Source organism: Protopterus annectens, chromosome 1.part0 (genome assembly GCF_019279795.1).
Source record: "Protopterus annectens isolate FY-2018-M chromosome 1.part0, PAN1.0, whole genome shotgun sequence".
Classification (NCBI taxonomy): domain Eukaryota; kingdom Metazoa; phylum Chordata; order Ceratodontiformes; family Protopteridae; genus Protopterus; species Protopterus annectens.
In genome coordinates, this window is record NC_056725.1 from 1,662,284,124 (window position 1) to 1,662,304,123 (window position 20,000).

Sequence of the window (20,000 nt, forward strand, 5' to 3'; positions counted from 1 at the left end):
AGGAAGACTTCTAAGATGGCTGGACATTGAGTAACAACTTATTTCTAGCTCTCCCAGTGTGAAAACAGAACTTCATCAGAGAAGGCCAGTACACTTGTATATATGGGTAAATTTCAGTAACTGTGTAGTATGTGGACTTCCTGAAAGAAATACAGAAGACCTGGAAAAATCAGCTACAAAACGTGTGGAAGAAACACTGACTGGGGAAAGTTCTGCAGCTGTTTAGCAAAAACCAGTACAACCTTCAGACATGACGTCTAATAACCTACAGGAAGATACAGTACAACTGCATACAGATCTGGTTAAAATAAACAAAAACACTGATGGAGTATATCAACACAAACAACAAAAGGCTGAAAAAATGGAAGAAGCTTTAAACAGATATTCAGATGAGATGATAAAGCTGCAAAAATCAGAGGTCGAAATGAAGAAAAGGCTAGTTGAATGAGACTGCTCAGGAAGAGATGTTTGAAAAAAATAGAAATAGAGGACAGAACACACAGGGGAAACTTAAGATTTTTAGCTGTACCAGACAAGCTGGAAGGAAAAAGCTGCATTAATTTTATGAAAACACAAATAAAAATGGACTGATATTCCACAGCAGGAGTTAGTAGTTGAAAGCGCACATTGTGTGTATGCTGCAAACCTTGGCTGTAAGAAAGCAACCTAGACCTTTAATAGTAAAGATGCAATTTTACCAGCAGGAGTTGATTCTGACAATACTGTAGCAGAAGGGACAGAGTACTAAAAGTGGAAGACAGCTGAGTGTTTGTCTAGAATAATTGCTCATTGTACACCAGACAGAAGAGGAGAAGATTTATTCCACTATTCAGGGAATGTTGAGATGCAGGTGTGAGATTCTACTGCTATACCCAGCTGTCTTCAGGGTATTCTTCCCTGGAGGGACAAAATCATTTTTGCTGAAGTACATGCTAAGGAGGAAATACAAAAGTTTGCCCAACAAAAAAAAACTGTGAAACGGGAGGAGATTCTGCTTCTTCCTCTTCTGGTAATAAAGACCACAGAGGGGACTGTACCTGTGAAACCTTTTCAAAATTTTCAACAAAAAATATTGGAGAGAAGGAATGGAGCATGAGAGGAGACTAGAAGAATTGAGAGTGCATTGGAAATGAAGCAGAGACAGGATTTCAGAGATGAACAGTAATAAAACCAGCAACGTAATATGGGATTACAATGCTTCATATCATTAATGTTCGGAACATTACTTTGGGAAGGAGAAGGGGACGGAGAAAGTTAACTGTAAGTAAAGATTTTTTTTCTTAAACAGTATCAGTTTTGTGGCACATGGTTTTCTTTACATGCTATACATTTTTTCAGTTAGTTGTGAGTGTAATGGGGATTATAGATGGGTGTTGCTGTTCTTTTCTCTCTTTTCTTTCTCCCTTCTCTACTTTTTCTTCTTCAGTTTTAAGAAATGTAGGTACTGTAATGTTAAAAACATCGTAGTTAAAAAAACATGTTAAAAGAAAAAAATAATGTGCTTTTTCTTATTCCTGCATGGGGGAATGACTGGATTACAGACCTTAGATTGATTTAGTAACAATTTTTAAGGGAGAGCAAGTAAATGAAAAAGAACATTGAATTTTGTGAGGCTTTTTTCTTGCAAATACATATATACTTAGTAACAATTCTGTAGCTGGTCTTCATGTTTCCATGGAAACAGTCTGATAAAGAGAAACCTGCTGCCTGGTTCTCATGTCTCCATGGAGACAATCTGATAAACAGAAACTGGCTACACTCTGGTGGGGAGTGACTGGCTGGGAGAAAAAAGAAAAGGGAAACTGGCTAGGAGGTAAAGTTCTCTGAAAGCAATCAAGGATTTTCTCAAGGTAGATAATGTGCAATGAAAGCATTCAGGGGCTTTCCTAAGGTAGTTAATGTTCTCTGAAAACATTCAGGGCTTTTTCCAGCTGGGAGAGGTATAAAGATAAGACAAAACCAATCAGCACTTAGTAGAAGCACAGGCTGCACCATGCCTCTTAGCATGGATAACCTTTCTTTTACGTTAACTCAAGTCTATGAGAGTGGCTTTCAGTTTGTGTCTTTTGTTCCAATTAGGAGGGTAAAACTTCAGTATTTGAAGGTGTAAATAGTTTTGTTTCTTAGTATTAAGTTAATAGTTTTCTTTGGGGGGTATTGGGGGTATGTTTCTTTTGTTTTTGTTGAGTGCTTTCAATAAAACAAAAAGTTTTATAAGATGTAGCATAGGCTCAAATGGATATGACAAGAAACTATATAAAAGTTTAGCCTGCCAAAAAGTGTATGCATGCAACGCAAATGCTGGAACTAGACATTTAACAAAAAAAGGTATTATACATAAAAGGTGGAAATAATAACATTTTAATACAGTTATGCTTTAAATGTAAATGGCCTCACAGATTAATACAAAGAAAAAATAGCAGTGAACTATATTAAAAATGTAGAGTACAAATAGGTGTTTTACGGGAGACGCACTTGGAAATAACTGAACATGTGAATTTGATAAAGAAAGGTTTTCAAGAAGGTTATTCAGTAGAATACCTGGGACAAAGAGAGGAATACTTGTATTAATTGCAAGAGGAGCTCCAATAGTGATAGAAGAAGATAAAAAAAAAGATGATAATGGCAAATTCGTAGTGCTAAGGAGCTACTGGCAAGGGAGGAGGATTATACTGGCATTTATTTACATTCAACGTAAAACTGCTATACAAGAACTTAAGGAAATTCTGGGAGAAATCATCAGTTTTCAGCAAAGAGTATTATTTATAGGTGGGGACTGGAATTTGTTTTGCAACCGTGAAGATGCGTCTTGGGGGCCGCAGAAGGGAAAATATAACAAAGGAGGGTAGCTTTTTGAAGAAATTTATAAAAATATGGCATGGAAGATGTGAATTCAGTCGTAGGAGTTCAGAGTGAGTTTACATGTTATTCCCCAAGATATAAAAACTTGGCTAGGCTCGACAGAATTGTCATTTCACAGGAACATGTGCATTTAATTGAAGATCTTGATATGCATTCAGTAACTATCTCGGATCATGCGCCAGTAGTAGCTAAAATAAAACACTGGGTAATGAAATAAAAATGAGACATTGGCGCTTTCCCACCTATCTGTTAAAAAGAGAGGAATTGAAGGAATGGGTAGTGGAGATTATTCAGGAGCTATTAGACAGGATCGAAATTTCTTCTGAAAATATAGATAGGGAGTGGGATAAAATTAAGGTGGAGTTTAAAAATAGGGTGAGAATAAAAGAAAGGGAGCTATGGTTAAGAAGTAACTAAAGTTATTTAGAGAGACTGACAAATGTTAAAGTATTGCAGAATAGAGGAATTACACAGAACAATAAGATCAACTGCAGAATGCTAGGCAGAAAATAAGGGATTAACTCAATATGCGCAATCTTAGAAAGATTGCTGTTAAGCAGCTGTTTTTTGATGATAACACTAGAGCACAAAAACTTTCACCACAATGACTCTGGCAACAGAAAGTAGAAAGGGCTGCTGCCAGACTTAGGGAGCCTATAAAAAGGAAGCTAACGAGATCCTGTAGAGGTATTAGAAATATTTCAGAAATGCTGTGAGAGTCTGTATAAAGCAGATAAATGCAAAAATGAAGAAAACATGCAAATGGAAATGTTTATGGAAGAATTAAGGTTAGAGGCAGATGAGGCTGTATTTACTAACGGTTAGGATAGGAGGGGATGAGATAAATATTGTGATGTATAACCAATCTACATGAAAGTCCCCATAAATAGATGGTATTCCTGTGGAAGTCTGGAGGCTAGGAGGAAAAAACTGATATAAATCTGGAAGGTTTTAATTAACAGTATCTTAAGAGGAGGTGAAGTACCACTGTCCTTGAAGAAAGCAGTGGTAGCCATAATACCTAAAGAGGGTAGATCTAGCTTCACACAAGCCCATTTCAATCCTAAACCATGAATATAAAGTGTTCATGTCCATAATGGCTAAAAGAATGGCAGAAGTAATGCCAAAACTGATAGATATCGATCAATGTGGTTTTGTGGAGGGGGAGACAAACATTTGACTATATTAACAGAACATTGATGATCCAGAGGGAATAAGAATGTAATAAAGTACCATTGTTGCTGTTGGGTCTTAATGCAGCGAAAGCATTTGACAGAGTAAGCTGGAAGTTTATGAGCAGGGCAAATTTCCTGAAAAAATGTAAGGTTGATTAGGAGGATATATGAGGGATTGGAGACAAAAATTAAAGTGGGTGGGGTCCTCTCTGATTTCAGTTTCAGCAGAAGAAACAGGCAGAGGTGTCGTCTTTCCCCTTTATTATTTGCATTATGTTTAGAACCACTGGCAAAGAAAATAAGGGACTCAGAAATTCAAAGCTATAATTGGTGTGGTAGTCAAGAAAAGCTGGCATTATTTGCAGATGATATTATTTTATACCTGGCAAAACCAGAAAGAGCCATTAATTTTGTGGAACATTTTGATACAGTTTCATATCTTTTCAGGATACAGAATTAATGAAGCTAAATCAAAGGTAATATCGGTAATTTTGTACCCACACACATGAACTGGTTCAGGAATACCAATTTTTGGGTCTGTATTAGAACATCGAAGTGTCAGGTCTTCAAATGTTCTAATATCGACACCTAGTAACCGAAAGTTGAAAATAGCAAATTTTTAGATAACCAAATTCTTTCCTAGGGAAAGAATTTGGTTGTCCATTATTGTCGCTTTGCTGTTTTCAGCTTTGCAGTGGAAAGTTACGGTTGGGTTCAGGTAAGTATGCGATTGTGTGTATAGGTTTAGGGCGCAGGTCAGATAAGTGTGCGAATGTTTGGATGTGAGAGTTAGGGTGGGATAGGCGAGTTAGGGTTAGGGTGCGGGTGAGGTGTGTGTGCGATAGTGACGGACCTTAGGATTAGGGTTTGGGTTAAGGTAAGTGGGTAGATAGATAGTGGTGTATGTACAGTTTAGTGTAGGTTTAGATGTAAGATTTTAGGTGCATGTGTGTGCATTGCTGTGGGTTTGGTGTGTTTGTGTTGTGTGTATGCGTTTTAGAACAGCAATTTTTTTCCCTAGGAAAAAATTTGATGATCTAAATTGTTGGTCTTACCGGTTTTCAGTTACTAGGTGTCGATATTAGAACATTCGAAGACCTGAAACTTCGATGGTCTAATATAGACCCCTATTTTTATGGGGACGTGATAAAATGAAGTGTTTAGGAGAATGGATTAAAAACGATTCTAGTGTGGCAGCTAAGGATATGTGAGAGGAGACTAAACAAAAGATAATACAAAAACTGAGAAAATGGAAGCTTTGATATATGGTTATGGATAGTAAGATACAACCAGTTAAAATATGTTTAGTCCCTTTAGTCGTATACACAAGTCGGGCATATTTTTATCAACCAGAAGAGAAGTTGTTGATAGCAATTAAAGAGCTGAAGGACTTCACTTGGGAGGGGAAGATGGCAAGAGTCAAGTGGTATAAGCAGATTCTTCCAGTAGAATAGGGTGGATTGGGATTAACCAGTTTGAAGGGGTATTTTAGAGCTACATAGTTAAGACTCCTATACATAGCACAAGCAGAAAACTATAGTTCAGAATGGAAAGGGATGATGATGAAACGGAGGTAAGGTTAAGAAACAAGGAGAGACTGGGATTTTGGATGCAGGCCTTTAAGGAGAATAACAATAATCATACAGAATATTATATGCATGAAGTACCAGAAAATATTCTAAGAAATAAGCCAACATGGGAATGGAGAAAGGAGATTCTGCCGATAAGGTTGACTGCAGTTTGGGATATAGACAATGGGTGCAAGAGGGGGCTGGAATTTGTTGGTGAAAACTGGTAAAGGAACCAATGTATTGGGAGCAAATAACTAGAGAGGGAAAGATGGTAGAATGGGTAAACGCCAATAATTTATTTGGACTGCAGGTTAAAGATTTCCTTCCCTGTCATGGATTGATATCAGAGTATAATCAAAGAGAAAGAAATAGGGGGTTTCTAAGTGAAAGACCAGCGCTGGGAGAGTTTTAGAGTCTAGAACAGAAGCTGTCATTAAAAAGGGAATACTTAGTATAGCATATAAAATATTTCATGATAACTATAAGAATCAATCGGAGGAGATTAAAAAGGATTGGGGGGAGAGATTCGATAAGCAAGTCACACAAAAAAAACAATGGGAGGACATATGTATGTCTTCCAAATATGATACAAAATCTAGCAGATTTTAGGGTTTTTATCCGGAAATGTTTACATAGATATTTTATACCCCAAGTAGACTCCAGAGAATTTTTCCTCAGGCAGTCTGAAAATGTTGAGGTGTAATGGGGAACAATGAGGTAATTAAGAACATATTTTCTTGGAGTGCGGTGAGTTGGTGGACTTTAAGGATTCCCTGCAGGATCCACTGTTGTGATTCTGAGTGGGCAGATTGGTCTGATGAGGGATTTGATTCTTCTGAGCTACGATACACAATCAAAATTGCCTATACATGGTAAGGTTTTGCTGTGTCTAATAGTGGTGGCTGCCAAAAAAGCAATTACTAGAAAATGGAAATGAAAATCTAAGCCAACTGTACTGGAAGTAGTGATTATAGTAACAGAAATAAAATAACTAGAATTGCGATCTTTAGAAAGGGGTAGTAGCAAACTACATAGGAAAAAATGGGAATTGTGGGAACAATACATACAAGGGAGGAATGAGGTTTAAAAGGTGGCAGGACTTAAATGAGCTATGTAATGTTTGAGTGAGAACTTGAGTAGATTATAAGTGATGTATAATGTTTGCAACTGGGAGTATGTCAGTATGGTTTATGATGTAATATACTTGCAGCGAGGATTGTGTCAGTGTGGTTTGTTTTTAGTTATATAGATGTATGATTGCCTATGTAGTAAGTGATGGTTTAATAAAGAGGTTTCTTTAAAAAAAGCAGGAATTGAACAATTTATGTAATGTTGCTTAGGTTATATGATATATAGCTATATATGTGAAGTATAATGTTTGTTAATATAGTTTGATTACTTTTAAATGAATGTTAATTTGCTTATGTCACAAGTGATATTTCAGTCAAGGTGCTTGAAATAAATCCTTGGTAGGAAAGCAATCTCTAACCTGCAGTCCAAATAAATTCTTGGCCTCTTTCCATTCTATTACCTTTCCCTCTCTAATTATTTGCTCCCAATACTTGGGTTATTTTGCCAGTTTTCTCCAATAAATTCCACCCCCCTCTTGCCTATTGTTTGTATCCCTAATTGCAGTCATCCCTGTTGGCAGAATTTCCTTTCTCCATTCCCGTGTTGGCTTAGTTCTTAGAATACTTTCTGCTGCTTCATGCATATAATATTCTGTGTGGTTATTGTTCTCCTTAAGGATCTGCATCCAAAGTCCCAGTCTCTGCTTGTTTCTTGAGCTTCACTCATGTTTCATCCTCATCCCTTTACACTTTGAGTTATAGGTTTCTGCTTGTGCAATGTATAGGAACCTTAACTGTAGCTCTGAAGTACCCCTTCAAATTGGGTAATCCCAAACTGCCTTTTTCTAGTGGAAGAATCTGCTCATCTCCATTGATTCTTGCCATCTTCCCCTCCCAGATAAAATCCTTCAACTCTTTATTAATTGCTATCCACAGCTTCTCTTCTGGTTGATAAAAATATGCCTGACCTGTGTAAAACTAAATGGACTAAAACATTTTAACTGCTTGTATCTTGCTATGCTTCTTCGTATAACTTTGATTCCAATTTCTCAGTTTTTGTGTTATCTTTTGTTTAGTCCCTTCCTACATATCCTTTGCTGTCACGCCAGAATCCTTTTTAATTCATACTCCTAAGTACTTCATTTTATCATGTCCCCATAAATATGGATATTGCTGAACAGATTCATCCGTGGGTACATAATTTACAGCCGTTGCCTTTGGTTTCATAGCATCTTAGGAAGTTACAAAGCTATTGGCCCTGAGGCCCTTACAAGCCTAACAAGAATTTAGCCCATGTTCCAGCAAGTCAGCATCTGAGGCCCCTGTCCAGCAGAGGCACAGGTGGAATCCCATGGGTGTATTTTCTGTTTCTCATCTAGTTATCCAGGTTTTGCTTAAAACGTACTCTGCTTGATGTGGAGAGGGAGTCTATTCCACAGAAGGGGGAGTCTCTGGGATGCAAATCTGTCCCGCCAACAAGTTCTGTTGATGTCGCAGACCAGGTTAAGGTCGCACGTGCGGGTTAATTGAGTAGAGCTAGACGTGCAGATATGCAGCAGTCCCATTAAGGTGAGGTCTGATATTGCTTTGTATGACAGACAGACAGGTCACCTCTGAGGAGTCTGTCTGAGACTGAGTAGAGGGACTGGGCTTTTAGCCTATCTGTGTAGGGTTGATGTTTGAGGCCCTGGATTCTCCTAGTAAGGAACCTTTGTGGTCTCTCCAGCTGCTGCATGTGCTTTGTGAGGTACATGCCGAAAGAGGCATTGTATTCAATAATGGGTCTTATAAGGGAAGAATACAGGGATGTTATGACCTCTTTGTCCCTGGATGGGATACCCTTGCTAATGAGGTGGGCCATGTAGAAAGCTTTCTGTACAATGGAGACAATATGATGGTCAAAAGTAAGTTTTCTATCAACTTGGGTGCTCAAGTCCATCATGGCTGATTGCATGCTTAGGACCTTGTTAATGTAATAATTTATGGGGGTGTCCCTCTCTCCAAAGGGGATGATGATGCATTTTTTGGCATTCAGTTTGAGGCCATGTTTCTGGCACTAGTCATTTGTTTGGGTGAGATGCAGTCATCTGCAAACTTGGTCAGCCACAGCTCAGTGGTTTTGGCCTGCACTTCAGAACAAACAAACAGAGGCTCCAAGACTGATCCCTGGGGTACACCACTCATTATGGGTCTACTGCTTGAGGTGGCTTCCCCTATTTTGACTAGGTGGGTTCTGTCAGTGAGCCAGTTTGCTGCCCATCTGATAACATATGGATCGATGCCTAGTTGAGAGAATTTATCTATTGTACCCGAGTGGGGAATAGTATCAAAGGCTTTGGCCAGGTCAAGGTAGGCAGTTTGCAGTGTCTTCCCCTCATCCATGGCTTTGGTGACTAGTCACCCATATTTAACAGGCATGACCTCCCCTTGATGAAACTAATCTTTGTGGGATCAAGTGTTTGGAGGTGGCCAATGTCCTTGTTAATGAGGTCCATGATAATCAGTTCCATGGCCTTGCAGATCAGGTTAGTTAGGCTGATGGGTCTATAATTTCTTGGATTAGTGGACTCTCCAGCTTTGTGCAAAGGGATGACAGTGGCTCTCCTCCACTCATTTGGGAAGAAGCAGGTACTCTGGCTTTGGTTGAATAGAGTGCCTAATGGTACTGCAAGTTCCTGCCTGAGTTCATGCAGGTTCAGTTTGAGATGTTCCATGGAGGCTATATTTTTTGCCATTGAGAGGACAGTGATGACTTGCTCCCAAGAGATGGGGGGCAGGTGCTGGGGATGTCCTGATTCACTGATGCGGGGGGACAGAGGGGTGAAGTTTTCACTAAACCTGTCTGCCAGTATGTTGGCTATATCTATGGCATCTGTGTATGTGGTGTTCTTGACCACCAGTTCTGAGCAGATTTGAGTGTTTCCTTTGAGATTGCAGACACATGTGAAGAAGTTTCAATTTTTTATCGCGAAAAAATTTGAAACTGCCTCAAATGCTCCATAAGACTGAAATGTCCTTTTCTGGTTTTATCAGATATAAAATAATATCTGCAAATAGAGCCTTTTCTTGACTATCATGCCAATTATATCCTTGAATTTCTGAGTCCCTTGTTTTCTTTGCCAATGGTTTTAAATATAATGGAGATAACAAAGGGGAAAGAGGACACTCCTGCCTGATTCTTCTGCTCAAACAGAAGTGATCAGAGAGGAATCCACCCACTTAAATTTTTGCCTCTGATCCCTCATATGTCCTCCTAATCAACCTATTAATTTTATCAGGGAATACAAATGCTTTAATTGCCCTGCTCATAAACTCAGAGGTTACTCTGTCAAATGCTTTCTCTGCATCAAGGCTCACCAACAGCAGTGGTATTTTCTTACATTTGGCTTACCTCTGGATCACCAATGTTCTGTTGTTGTCAAATGTTTGCCTCCCCTCCACAAAACCGCGTTGATCCATGTCTATCAATTTTGGCATCACCTTTGCCATTCATTCATTTAGGCATTGTAGACATAAACACTTTATAGTCACAGTTTGGGATCGAAATGGGCCTGTATGAAACTGACTCTGACATGTCTTTACCCTCTTTAGATATTACAGACACCACTGCCTTCTTCCAGGATGTTGGTGCTTCTCTTCCTCTTAAAATGCTGCTGAGCAAAGCCTTCCAGATCTTTATCAGTTTTTCCCCTCTTTGCTTCCCAACTGCCACAGGAATACAATCTATTTCTGGGGATTTTCCTGTGGATTGATTATACATCACCATTTTTATCTTATCTCATCCTATCCTAACTCTTAGTAATTCACTCATTTACCTCTAACTCTGGTATATCTTTTTCTTCCATAAACATTTCCATATGTACTTTTTCTTGATTTCCATATTTTTTCTGCTTTATACAGACTTTCATAAAACTTCCAAAATATTTCTAGTTCCTCTACAGGATCTGTTGGCTTCCTAAGCTTGGTGACAACCCTTTCTGTTGCCTGAATCGTTATGCTAAAAGTTTTTGTGCAGTGGAGTTATCAAAGAAACATTTGCTAAACAGCAGTATTTTCTAAACTCATGCATATTATTGCGGTATGCCCCTATTTTGTATTTAGCATTCTGCAATTACTCCTCCTCTTGTTCTGTGATTTCAGTATCTCTAAAGAATTCTTGTTTGTTTTCTTAACCACCTCTCTCTATCTCTCTCTCTGTCTTATTTATACATTATTTTTAAAATCTACTTTTACTGGCACAGTCTCTCTGTGGTCTTTATTAGCAGAAGAATAAGAAGCAGAATCTCCTGTTTGTTGGACAAGCTTTTATATTTCCTCCTTAGCATGTTCTGCATCAAAAAAATGATTTTGTACCTGCAGGAAAGAATATTCTGACGACAGTGGAGTACAGCAGTTTGAATCTCAGGCCAGCTTTTCTATAAATTTATTCCTCTTCTGCCTGGTGTACAGTGAGTAATCATTCTTCTCAAACACTCTACTGTCTTCCACGTTTAGTACTTTGTTCTTCTGCCACAGTTTTGTCAGAATCAACTCCTTCTGCTGGTAGGATTGCATCTTTACTATTAAAGGTCTAGGCATGGCCAGGTTTGGAGCATGCACACTGTGTCCTTTTCAATGAACAACTCCTGCTGTGGAATACCACTCCAGTTGCTTATTTGTGCTTTCATAAAATTAATACAATCTGTTCCTTCCAGCTTCTGTAGCACAGCAGAAAATCTCTGGTTTTCCGTACATGTTCTGTCCTCTAATTCTATTATTTTTTTAAACATCTCTTCTTGAGTAGTCTCGTGTTCAGCCAGCCTTTTCTTCATTTAAACCTCCAATCTATTTAAAGCTTCTTCCATTTTTTCCAGTCTTTCGCTGTTTGAGTTGATATACTCCATCAGTGTTTCATTTATTTTAATCAGCTCTGAGTACATTTGACTTATTTTTTTTCTTCCAGGTTACTAGAAGTCATGTCTTGCAACAAAGCTGGAGCTTGCACTGCTTTTTTTTTCCGTACTACTGCAGAATTCTTCCCAGTCAGTGTTTTTTCCTCACCTTTTGTAATTGATTTTCTTTCAGGTTCTCTGAATTTCTTTTTTGCTGGCATCCAGGCAGTGTACTTACTAGAAAGTTACTGAAATTTACTTAAAAATATGAGTTTACCGTTTCTGTCTTCTGAGTTTGTTTTTTTCACAGTGGGAGAGCTGAAGTTAAACTGTTACTCAGTGTGTAGCCATCTTGGAAGTCCCATCCCAAAGTCCTTTTTGTCAAATTCTCATACCAATTTCTTTCCAAATGTGCCTCCTGTAGCATTGCTATTTGCACTGTGCATTTCTTAATACAATTCAGTATTTTCTTTTTGTCTGTACCTATGATGCTGTTTCCATTCCAAGATAATATGGATTTGTTGTCCATTATGATAAAAAGCTATTGTTCCCTCCCATTATACATGACAGTTTTTAATGTGTACTTCGAACTATTGCCTTGCAAGTGCACACTGTTTGCCAGGCTTATCTTTTATACAGCTTTACTTCTCATCTCCATTTGAACTTGTCACATTTTTCAAGACTTTTTGCTTTAATGAAAACCCTCAAAAAAGAACGGAATACATTTTCAGAACACCCTTTCCTCTTTTAACTTAGAATATAGGCATGAAACTATGTACATTTTCAACAAAGGAAGTTTAATCCTCCAGATAAAAACAATTGCCCCAAATTGACATCTATACTTTCATAATGTAAAGTTAGACATGCTAAAGCGCATATTACAGCCTGTGTTCCCACTTACACTAACTGCTATCTGTTCTTTTCTTATCTCTACTCCTCCCAGATATGGAAGACAGCGTGCATGCTTTCAAAAAACATTAACTTTTAGCGATAAAAAAAGTGTAGTATTTATCTTTAAATAAAACTGAATTGTGCACTCTTCTGTTAAATGCATTATGGGTGACTGTGGGTGATGATCTTAAATTTGAACTACATATACAAAATTGAATTTAACCCCCCCCCCCAAAAAAAAAAAAAAAAAAAAACTAGGGATACCTTATAGAGCCAAAAACTTTCTCACCAACACAACTAAAATAACTCTTGCCACTACTTAACCCTTCCCCACACTATTGTATGGCTTTTCCATCCTTATTAACCTCCAGGCTTCACAAAACGCAAAACTTAATGCTACAACAATGTGTCTAAATTTACAGCAAATAGTCCTTTCAGTGGCTGCGACTGTATAGCACTAAAAAGCGTAAACTGTTTGGAACTAACCCATCAACTAACATATACCAAGCTTGTTATTTTATTCAGCATCCATCTGCTTGTCTAGCACTAAATACCATTCTACACAAACATGTTCCCGCTTGGTCATTATAATCCAGTGAACAAAAACTTCTCTGTCCACAAATCTATTAAGTTTGCTGGGCATAGTCTTTACTAATACCATGTTGCTAAGGTCTGGAACTCCTTACCAATATCCTTTTGGTCAGTACCTTCCCTCCAGTCATTTAAAACCATTCTGAAAGACTTCCTAGCCAAAATCTGGCTCTTTTCTTGCTCAAACCCAGGATGAATTATATCCCCAGATATACGAACAAGTACCTATTCATACTTTATACCTCATTTCTCTTCTGTCTTTACTCGCTTTCTAACTTCAATCAATTTTCTCTCCCCTAACTATTTCTAAATATGACCTAACCCTGTTTTTTCATTCACTTCATATTGCAATTCCTGTTTGTGTTGCACTAACTAAACTTTAATTTTTCTAAACTAGCTAAATTTCTCTAAACATTAAATCATTGTCGTACAAATTGTCTATTGTTAACCAATGCTGTGACAGTCTAATTTTGTGTAATAATTTAAACTATAGATGTTTTTGTATTTTTGAAGATTGCAAAATTATTGTGGTTAAAATATTTTTGTAATACTTTTGAGCATTTCTCCCTAGACCTCCACTGAAAATGGTAATCAAATGTCATCAGTAAATAAGAAAATTAAATTATTAAGGTTACTCGGGAGGCTACTTTCTCTTATTCACTTTGCATAATTTCAAACTTTATTTCCACTAAATGGTTTGTCATTGTACTTGTAAATTCTGCATCTTCCTCAGGAAGAAATGCTCCGAACTCTCCAGATTAATTGCTTGCACCTACAGACAGCTTGCTTCCATGTAAAAGTAGTCAGCAGTGAGAAAGAAAACAGCTAATAACTCTGAAGAAGCAAGAAGGAATCTTTTTTTCAGTTTCACCCAGAACAGAATGTACAGAATTTCCCCTGGTCAACTGCCTTCATCTGCAGACAACTTCTGTCTCACTGAGCGCATTTGCTTATGGAAAAATTCCCCCGACTTCACACTATTTAAAATCTCTTTATAATATAACATGCAGTTGGCATCATGAAATATTTTATATTGATAAGAGCAACAAATTGTTTTTCTTAGTTACTTTTTTCCTTTAGTGTACTTCTAAACATTGATATAATGTGGGATATATTCTTTACAAGCCACCAATAAGTTTATCAAAGTCAACAAAAATCCTGTCTTTTCTCAGTCAGTTTTTTTGCAAAGCCATATTTTACACATATTGATGGTTTATAATCTCCCATTTATTCACTAAGTTCAGTGTTGCTGGTCTTGGTTCAAGCCCAAGATACTTCTGATTGTTCTAGTCAGTTCCTGCGCTTTATCTGTCTCAAGCATTTTCCTTTGGAACATTGGACAAGGTTTCATTGGCAAAGTCTCTCTATAAGCTTTGTTGTTAGAAGAACAAGAAGCAGATTTTCCATTCTACTTGGTAGCTCTAATTTTGTTAGATAAACTTTATTTTGTCTTTAACCTCTTTTGCATCAAAATGTCTTTGATCTTCCAGGAAAAAAGTGTTCTGAAGACAGCTAGATACAGGTGCTTGAACCTCACATTTGCCTCTCGACATTCTGTGATTGCTGGAATAAATTTTTGTCTCTTCTGCCTTATATACAGTGTGTATCATTTTCCCAAAACATTTCAATGTTCTTAGTTTTTAATACTTTTCTCTTCTACCACAGTTTTGTCAGGTGCACCTCTTTCTGCTGGTATGATTACATGTTTAGTAATATTGACTTTCTTATGGGCAGATTTGGAGAATAAATGCTATGGGCCCTCTCAGTTAACAAATTATGCTATGGAACACCAGTCCACTTGGTTGCAGTCTGTTCCTTCAAGTTTGTGGTCCATCAGAAATGTTCACGTTTTCACTGTGTTCTCAGTCTTCTAACTAAGCAATTTTTGGAACCGCTCTTATTGAGAAGCCTAATGCTCAAGCAGCCTTTCTTTTAATTTAAGTCTCTGATTTTTTTCAGGTATATGTGTTCATCTGGGTAGCTAATAAAAATTATTCTATTTTTCCCAACATTTTGTTCTGCATTCCTTCAGTGTTTCATTTTTTTATTTATTTTACATCTGTTGACTGGAAAAGTCCAACTGGACACAGGTCCTTTATCAGTGGAGGCCTTGGGAGAAAGGCTTCAATAAAATGATGAATTCAAAATATAAATTCAAAATAGCACAAGTTAAATATACATAAGCATAAAAGAAAAAAAGTATACACGTAGAAGTTAAATATACATAAGCATATAAGAAAGAAAATAATATACAAGAGAAAAAAACATTCACAAATGTGCATGGTTGAAGCAACAGTGATAATTACTGACTAGACAGTAGTTAAGCCTATAAGAGGTATCTAGTTTGATAGCAGAATATGAGAATACATAATGAATACAGTTCTTAAGAAATACATTGACATTATACATCATCCTAAGCAAATTCCTATTTAGCGATACAGAAAGTTATTACCCTGTAGATGTAGTTAGTTCTAATGATGCAATATTTTGTTTAATTTTAAGACAATTTTCAGTGCAACTAAAGTCTAACCAGGAGTGTTGCAGGAGCATAGCCAGGTGTCTAATAGGTGTGACCGTAGGAGCTTTTTAAATTGTACATTAGAACTGTTTGATGTGATTAAGGTCGGTAGCTTATTCCAAATTTTAGGAATGTAGTTAGAGTGAATTCCCAGCATGGTTGTTGGCTTTGGTAGTATCTAGAAGGTGTAGGTTACTGGATCAGAGACATCGAGCACTTGAGTATGGGAGTATAATATTTTGGAGAGCAGGGATTTTATCAGGTTGGTGTAAAATTGTGTGTGAAGGTTAGCTGGTTAAAGTGTAGAAGCTGAGGAAGTTCAAACCAATTCAGTTGTTTAAGAGATGGACAGTGATTTGACCTATAGGAGGCATTAGTTGAAAACTTTGCTATTTTATTATAGCAGGATTCCAGTTTGATTAAATATGTTTCACGAAGGTTGGTCAGTATTGGGGAGGCATAGAGGAGGATTGATAAGAGGCTACAGAAGCTTTTGTGTTTTTTGTTAGAAATTGTTTCTGTCTAGGAGACCTAGTTTCTTGTGGAACTTTCTGATGGTTTGGGCTATGTGTATATCAAATTGCAGATTGTCAATTTCAACCCCAAATAGTTTAGTGGGTGCTACTGGAGTGATCATAGTTTTATTTTTGGACAAGATGGTAGAAGGCTGTGAAGCTGAGGAGGATCTCATTCTGATTCAAAATGAGTTGGGAGTTAGCTGTGTTTCGACAGAAAGGAATCTTGGGTAATGGTATGGAGGTCTTGTAGTGTGGAGGCTGCACATAGGGTTGAGTCATTGCCATATTTTACTACAGAGGTGTGTGGTGTGGAGGTGCTGAGTAGGTTGGCGAATATAGAGAAGATTTAAGGTCCAAGTATGGAGCCTTGTATAACCCCTAAGAGAAATGGGAGCAGAGGGGAGAGTTGGTTTTGCCACTGGATGTCTTGCAGATGCCCTAAGTAGCTTTGGAACCATGTGATACTAGAATTACTAAGGTTTAGGGTGGAGAGGATGTTAATGAGTTTATTGTGATCTGCCATGTCAAAGGCTTTGGAAAGGTCCATGAATATAGTAGACACATATTTTCTATTGTTTCTATGTTGATTAACAATATTGGTGAAGGACATTAGTGAGGTGGTGGTGCTATGAAAGGGATGAAAGCCATAATGGATGTGTGATAGTAGTTTGTGTGTGAGAAGGTAGTTCTATAGTTGAGTATGCACTACTCTTTCAAGTATTTTTGATGAGAGATAGGATGGCAATAGGGAGAGTAATTTGTAAAATCTGTGGAATTACCTCCTTTATGTAGTGTTAGAATATGGGAGGTTTTTCAAATACTAGATACATGGCTCTCAGATGTTGACCGGTTGATGAGTATAGCTACTGGATAGGCTATAGCTTCAGCTGCAGTTTTTAGAAAGTCAGCTAGGAGGTGATCTGCGGCATGAGTATAGCTACTGGATAGGCTATAGCTTCAGCTGCAGTTTTTAGAAAGTCAGCTGGGAGGTGATCTGCGGCTAGTGTGGTTGGTTTCAGTTTTCGAAGTAATTTTGTTGTGGATTTAACAAGCACTGGGTTTAAGCTAACGTGGGGGCTATTGTTTTGGGAGATGATGCTGTGTTGTGTGTGTGGGGGGTGGAGTTGCTGATTGTGTTTGGAAAGTTAACAAGGGCTTGAATACTTTCTGGGAAGTATTTATTGAATTGGGTTGCTAAGTTGTCAGAATTGTTAGTTGTTGGTTTAAGAGTAGTTGATTTTCCTGGATGAAGTATGTTATTAATTGCAGCCCAGAATTTTGAGGGTGTTTTGAGTGTTTATTCTGGATATTATGGTAGTAGTAGATTTTGTCTGACCTTATTAGATTTTTTGCTTTGTTACATAGTTCTAGGTATGTTTGTTTTGTCACTTGAGTTTTATTTTTTTTTAAATTGTTCCCATGCCTTGTCTCTAGCCTTTAGTAAGGATCTGCATTCCTTAGTTACCCGGGGTGGGTGCGTAATTGGATTTAATTCTAATAGTTTTAGGAGGTGTGTGGTAGTATGTCTAGGGAAGTAGTATTGAAGCTGCTCTCTCCATCTTCTAGAGACAGCTGTTTTAGTGAATCCCAGTTGCATCTATTTAGTGCAGAGATGAAACTGTTAGGGTTGAAGTTTATTTTTGTTTCTGATTAGGTGGAAGGTCGTCTGGATGGATTGGTGAGAACGTGTTCAAAGAAGAAAGGTTGGATGATGGTCACATAGACTGTCTGGGAGATGGCCTGTTTGAGATGCTAAGGAGGGATTGCTAACCAAAATCCAGTCGAGGACTGACTATCGTTTGGAAAATTTATCAGTCCTTGTAGGGGATGTGATTAGTTGGGTGAACCTGTGAAGGTCTATATGGGATGAGGGGTTTTGTGAGGAGCAGACAATCCAATCAATATTGAAGTCACCCAACAAGATTGCTTCTTGCAGTAGGGATGTGGAGATCCTATGAAGTAAATTTTCAAAAGTGGGAATATTTCTACTGGGTGGAATATAACCCCCTGCGATATTGATGTGCTTTCTTGGGTTAATTTTTAATTTGGCAAATATGAGTTCAGAGTTGTCAAAGTCAGGGGGAGATATGTCTAAGTGGTCAAGTATTTAGTCATTTTTGAATAGGATTGATACTCCCCCACCCACCCTTTCTTGTTATCCTATCTTTACGGAGAATATTATATCCAGGAGCTATTATTTTATTGTTGTTGTTGGGCTGTAGCCAGGTTTCAGTTAATATTACTATATCTGGGGAGTATAGAGAGAGTAGGGCATGCAGGTCATGAATTTTGTTTACAGTACTCCTGACATTCATGTTGAGGATTAGGGATGCTTTGCTTTTTTTGGGAGTACTGATCCTATATTTTTAAAGTTTGAGCTACTTGCTATATTGGGTTGTGGCATGGGTCCAGGATTGGGATGAATGTTCCCAGATTGATTTAACTGATTCAGACTGTGTATTTAGAGTTTGATAAGTTTGTTTAGTAGTTTTTCTTGTTTTTAAGCGGTGTGGGAAATGTTTCTTAGAGGATGGAACCCTTTTAGATGGTAGGCCATGTTGGAGATAGTTTAAAGGCTTGTTTTAGTGTATAATTGGTGTGGTTTGACAGGGAGGGGAAATGTGTTGTAGCAGAGAATGGTATGATATGAGGGAGTATAAAGTAGTAGGACAGAGCTAGTGATGGTTTGGAGGAGTGGTACTTGAAGGGTCATTGTAGTGAGAGAAAGCGGTGTCTTAGGGTAGTGGGAAAGCTAATCTGTCAAGTGAGATAGGTGTGTTCTGTGGATTGTGGTTAGTATATCTATGAAAAGGTTAGTGTGGGTGTAGAGCTTTGTGTGTGAGTAGGGAGTATGGATAAGCAAGCAGAGAGTATGGATAAGCAAGCAGGGGTGTAGTTTGTCTACTGAATACTAATGATTGAGTATGGGTGATTTGTATGGAGATAGACTTTATGGATTAGTTAATTGAGGTAAAGGTGGTGATTGGTGGTAATGTGAGTGGGGTTAGGTATGTAAATTAAATGGGGGGTGGGTGGGAGTGGGGGTAGGGGAGTGGAGTAAGCCCAAGTGCAGTGAGGGGGAACAGAGCGGGATGGCCCTGGCCCCTTGCGCAGCTCTGTAAAGAAGGAAAACAATCAATAAGGTAAGCTGTGGTAGAAATTGAGCTTGAATGATGGAGGAGAGAAGATAATGTCAGGAGAGAGTGAAAGGTAGCAGGGCAGATAGGGTGGGTAAGGAGAAGCAGAGAGAGATAGATGTTTAAAAGATGCAGTTGTCCTAAATAGAGTGATAGTAGAGCTAGACAAAGGAGAGGAGTATTGTCAATAACAATATATTAACTGTTTCCAAAGGCTATTAGTTAAAGGCAACATGTTGTGTTAGGGTGAAGAATAAGAAAAGATAGGATGGTATGGAGTGGAGGGTGCTTGCGAGAAGGGAAGGTGATGTACGATGGGAACCAAGAAGTCAGGAACTGAGGAACAGATGCACAAATTAGCTAGACCAGTAGTTTTTCACATACATTAACTATTTGTGGCCAAGGCTCTGGGCTAGAAGATCCAGGCTTCCACCGATGGGGCTAGAAATTCCCAGGGAACAGTTTTGGTGTAGGTTTTATTTTAAACATGTTCGAGTACAGTTGATTTATTTTTAATGGTAAATTACAGGAAAACATCTCCTGTACCAAAACTGAAGCCTGAACTGCTTTTTGCAAAATTCTTCCCAGCCAGACTTTTTCTTTTTTTTTATTTGATTTTCTCATACTTTCTCCAAATGTTTTTCTTTGTTTGCATCCAGTCAGTGTAATTAATAGCCAGTAACTGAATTTTACCCCAGTTGATAGCTTTTACTTGATTTTTTTTCCACAGTTGCTATTTTCTTTGGCAGATCTCTAATCAGCCTGGGTGATGTATTTGGCATAATGGTTAAGGTCT

The 20,000-nt window shown here is 37.9% G+C and overlaps 1 protein-coding gene across 2 annotated transcripts in view; it reads left to right on the plus strand.

The window, feature by feature from the left end:
• The window catches only part of SGSM3 (small G protein signaling modulator 3), a 1,391,341-nt gene that overhangs the window by 366,473 nt on the left and 1,004,868 nt on the right, over positions 1 to 20,000 (plus strand). The gene's annotated exons all lie outside the window — the stretch shown is intronic.